The sequence below is a fragment of the Ciconia boyciana genome, chromosome 9, assembly GCF_034638445.1.
Source record: "Ciconia boyciana chromosome 9, ASM3463844v1, whole genome shotgun sequence".
NCBI lineage: Eukaryota > Metazoa > Chordata > Aves > Ciconiiformes > Ciconiidae > Ciconia > Ciconia boyciana.
The window spans coordinates 639,552-644,480 of NC_132942.1; the positions used below are offsets into that span (position 1 = coordinate 639,552).

A 4,929-nucleotide genomic window follows, 5' to 3' on the forward strand; every position below is an offset into this window, starting at 1 on the left:
GCGGGGCAGGAGCGGCTCGGACAGTCGGGCAGCTCCAGCAGAAGGCGGCGGGGGCGCAGCGCTTTGGGCCGCCCCGCGCCGGGGCTGCCGGAGCGGCAGGGGAGGCGGCTGCCTGCCGCTCCTCTCCCCGCAGCGCGGGGGCGGCGGCTCCGCTGCTTTGGGGCCGGCCCCGGCAGCGCCAGCAGGGCCGGGGATGCACGGCGAGGGGGCGGCTGTCGCCGGGCCCCTCTGCCCCCGTTCGCGCCAGCCGGCTGACAACAGAGGCCGCCGCTGCCCCGCGCTCCGCCTCCCAGCCCCCGAGTCCCCCATTGCTGGCAAAAGGCCTGATGTAGGCACGGCCGCGCCGGCAGAAGCTCCTTGAAGCTGCAGTTGTGCCAGCAAAGCCTGGCTTTGGCTGGGGCAGCTTATTTCTCCTGCCGGAGTTCGATTTACCGTAACGGACGTGGTTGCATTTGTAGTAAAAAGCCTACGGGCGTGCCCGGAGCTGCTGCCGGGGCTCCCTGGCCGGGGCTCCCTGGCCGGGGCAGGCGGCAGGGTCTGCGGGAGGCTGCCAGGCCGTGCCCAGGCCCTGCCCCGGCCCCGGAGAGGGGAACCCACGCCTCTGCCGTGTGCTTGCTGGGGCGGCGAGACCCCCGCGTGGGGGCTGCCGGCCTGGGCCCCGTCCCCCGGCAGCCGGCCGAGACGCAGGTTGCGGCAAGCGGAGCCGTGGGCAAATGCGGGGAACGTGGTGTGGGAGGGCAAAGGGCCGCCGGGCCCGCGGCCGGGCCGGGATGGAGCCGGAGAGGCGTGAAGCGCACGGCTCGTCCCCGCTGCCGCAGCGGAGCACCCCACGGTGCCCGGGAGCGAGAGAGCTCACGCCGCGCTGTGCTGGCTGCGGGACTTGCGGAGACGCGAGGGGCTTCCCGCTGCCCTGGGGAGATGGGGAGCCCCGCGGCAGCGGCAGAGGACCGCCGGGGAGGCGGCCGCGGTGGGGCCGGGTGCGCAGCCCGTGCTGAAGGCAGCATCGGCGGGTTCCCCTGGGACGTGGCCCTCGGGACTGCCCGGGGAGCCCGGCAGGCGGGTACCGCGCCGAGGACCCGTTCTGGCCGGGTAACGTGCGTGAGAAATCGTGCAGTCGGCGAAGGAAACACGCGTTCAGCTCAGACACCCCGTCCTCTTTATTTTATGGCCCGTGTAACTGAAAACACACGTGGGAGGACAGTCACTCCTGTGAAACGCTCGCTGGCCCTGACTCGTCAGGTGAGGACTGGGAAAATCTAAATTTACGGGTAAAGCCCGCAATAACCCACTGCAGAAACTGGGAGCTCAGCTGGGGCACTGACGTTACGTCCGAGACGTAATGAGGTACAAAATATTCCGTTGAAAAGCCTCCTGCAGCTGAATCACACGTTTCAAAAGAAAAAAGCCCAGAACAAGAGGGAAGCAGGTCTTTCCCCCTGCAAGGCTGCGTTCCGTGGGCTGGGGGACGTCAGAGCCCTCCCGCCGCGGGGAGGACACCGGAGCCGCGCGGAGCCGTCGGGTCTTTCCACCTCTAACTGCTTTGCTTTTGTGATCCCACTTTTCCCGTTCCTCTCTCTCTCTCTCTCTCAAAAAAGAGCTGTCTTTTCTTAAATAATAAAAACAATCGGAATCCCTAAGGGACCTCTCGATGGTGCTGTGCTAGAGAGATTCTTACAGACTTTGATTCTGCCGCGCGGTTTCTTCATTCACGTGTTTTGCTTAGAGGCGCCGCTGCTGCGAGGGTTTTTGACAGCTCGGCGGGTGGCTGGGGCTCCCCGGTGCCTGTGTGCCCCGCTCCATCCCGGCGCGTCCCCAGCCCGTCCTGGCCCCGACCCCAGGTGGCAGCGGCTCGGGGGGCCGGGGGTCCTCCCGTTGCCTTGGCCCCTCCGAGGAGCCGCGGGAAGGAGCTGGGATAACCGCCGCTGGCTCTGCCCGAACGGCGAGGTGCGAAGTGCCCGCCTCCGCTCCGCGAGGGGAGAGGGGACGGAGCCGGGAGTCCCCACCCCGCGTCCCCCCCCGCCAGCGCCGCGAGAGACCGGCGCTTTCTGACGGCAGATTAAAACGGGTTGTGGACACGGTAGCTTAGATCTTCCCCAAACAGTGGGGCTGTCTGTCTTCCGCTGGCATCTTTCATCCCCCTTTTCATCTGCTTGTTTCAGGACTGTCTCAATAATTCATTAATTACAGGCTGGCAGATAGGAGCATCTGCAAGGCCCTTTCCCGTGTTCAGGGAGAGCCGGCCCCGTTGCACGCAGAGCCCCGTGCTGCTGTGCCGCAGTCCCCTCTTACTGCTCAGCTTTATTTTCTCAAAACATTTCAGCCAGTAATTCTCGGACTGCGGCTCTTTCAAAGCCAATTAATTGTGGGCTGCAAAATGCGAGTCGTTTTGATGAATTTGATGGCAGCTACCTGCTCAGCAGGATGCGCCTTTTGGAAATAGTACAATTTGGATGTACTTAATACGTACTTTCCCTAGATTCCATTCAAAATCTGGAGTCTAATAACGCAATTTGCTGTTTGCAGGGACGCCCTCCCTGATCAACCAGCAGAGTAGGCTCCGGAGCGGGAGCGAGGAGCCGCAGCCCCCGGACACGCTCAGGTCGACACGGAGGCTGCTGCAGAGCAGGACCTCGCCCGCACCGGCTCCTCCACCTCCTCCGAAAGCCTCAGCGCTGCTCTCCGGGCTGGGAAGGCACCGCTGGCCGTGCCCCTTGGGGGAACGGGGCTGCGGCGAGCGCGGGGCCTGGGGGTAGATCCCTCCAGGGGAAACCCAAGCCTAAGCCGGCTGCAGCGGCCCCGGCTGTGCCGACGCGGCCGTGCGCTCCTTTGGGCCAGCTGGGTGGCCGAGAGGTTTCCAGGAAAGCCTGCGGCCAGGCGCCCGCAGCAGCCCGGCGTCCCCTCTCCCCCTCGCCGACCCGCCCCAGGCTCGTTGCTCCGGGGTGGCTCGGGAGCTGCTGCCGCTGCTCGAGGCAGAGCATTCTCCCTGGAGACTTTTAAACTGTAAACCTTTTCAAACGTTTAGATCTCTGTGATGTTTAAGGGACTGTTTCTTCCGTGGTCCGACTCCTCTGCCAGGCGCACGGCAAGGACGCTTGAAATTTCGTGTTTTGGACACTCCCTCTCCAATCTGCCCGCGTTCCCTAGGTCCAAAGAAAGTGGCCTTTTTCTTCCTTGCGGCTACGTGGCATGAGCCGGTCCTCGTCGCTCCCTTTGGTTTCCTCTGGCAGTGAGTGTCCAGCCCTCCCGCTGCGGTGGCTCCGCGAGGGCAGGCGTCCGGCACCGGGGGCCCGTCCGTGGGGCTGCCGTTAGCCGTTCGCCTGTGCAGGGACGCTGACGTCTTGTCATTCTTCTTCAATTTTTTTTTTCAGATTTCAGGCTGAAGCGTGATGCCGAATTAAAAATTTTGCCCTGGGCTGTCTGCAGGGCCTCTCGGCTGCTGCGGTGCCAGCATCTGCCGGGGAGACCCCAGGTCCCGTGTCGGAGGGCGGCAGCCCCGAGCTGGCACCGGGCGGCAGAGCGCGGAGGCTCCCACCGGCGCGGGCGGAGGCGGCCGTCGCTCTCCCAGCTCCGCTCGGCCTCGCTTTTCGCCACCGCCCCCGAGAGGCCCGGGGCAGGTCCCCGGGGAAGGAGGGTCCCTCCCCGCAGGGACCTGGCCCGGGGACCAGGCTGACTCCAGCCCGACCCGCCCGCCGGCCGCCACTTCGCAAAAGCACGGCGCGGCCTCGGCGGCGGGGAACGCCGCGTCCTGGCTCCGGGCGTGCCCCGAAGACGCTGATCCCCGGAACGAGCAGCTCCTGCAAGGCCGGGGCGAGGCAGCCCCTCGGCCGGCGCCGTGGGCCCGCAAGACGCCGTTTGCACGCTCAGCATCAGGAGCCCGCGGGGCCGGGAGAGCGGCGGCAGCGGCCACCCGCACACGCCGCGCCCGGCCGCCCCGGGGCCCGTCCTGCAGCCCCGCGGGACCCGTGGGGGCTCCCCCGGCGCCTCGGCCGCCCCGGGCGCAGCAGACGCGTGCTGCGGAGGGCGAGAGAAACAGAAAGGTCTCGGGCTGTGGTTCTGGTTGGCATCCGGTCCTCGCTGTTTTGGTAATATATCCATTTTTCTCTCCTGGTGTACTTTTTTACGCCGCATAGCAATGACTAAAACGGTAATTGCCTTCGCTCTGGCTAACTGCATTTCGCCACGAACCTCGTTGTAGAGCAAGCCTCTCGTATTTTCTGACTGCTAGGCTATTAAACTAAGGGCAGAAAAAAGAATTTGTGGTTGTGGTTTTCCGTGAGGTTTAAATAATTATTGGTTTTGGAAACTATACCTTGGGAACGCAGAGGAAGGAGCGGTCCGAAGGAAGCCCGGGCAGCCAGCGATGGGCAGTCCAGCCCCTCGGCGCGCACGCTGCGGTGGTGGTACCCGCCATGCCGCACCGCACCGCGCCACTGGCCACCCACCCCTCTGTTTCTGCAGCCCTGGAAGGGGATAATGCTATTTAAACCCTGCAGTGACCCTGTGATGGGGCTCCAGAGGCGGATTTGGGGGCTGAAATCATGGGGCTGGCCACCCCCTGCCCCACGTGCAGCGTGTGCTCGTCGCGCCCGTCCATCGGCCACGGGCGCTGTGCGTGTGCTGCGCTCCCGCTCGCGGCGGGGCTGGAGCCGGCCCGTGCCGACAGCCGCGGTGAGGCACTGGCCGGGCGTCGTGGGGGAGCGGAGGGGTCTGGGCCTTGTTAAACTTTAACAGAGCGCATCCCCATCCGTCACATCAGCTGCTGCATGGCACGGCGCATGCAGGCCCCGGGCACGGAGCTCCCCGATCCGGCCTAATGCTTTCCCTGTATTTATGTGAAATAAATCCTGTTTTTTCTGTACATGGGGAGTCTGTAGATTCCCCCCCGACATGGGGGAAGGGGCTGCGGAGCTGCAGGGCTGCAGAGGCGGG

The 4,929-nt window shown here is 65.3% G+C and overlaps 1 long non-coding RNA gene across 1 annotated transcript; it reads left to right on the forward strand.

Annotated features, from left to right (window-relative positions):
• The first annotated feature begins 205 nt into the window (after positions 1-205).
• LOC140657076 (uncharacterized) lies at positions 206-4,667 on the forward strand. Its single transcript, XR_012044204.1, has 3 exons — positions 206-1,239; positions 2,524-3,226; positions 3,369-4,667. It is a non-coding gene; the product is annotated as an uncharacterized lncRNA (long non-coding RNA).
• Positions 4,668-4,929: the final 262 nt, after the last annotated feature.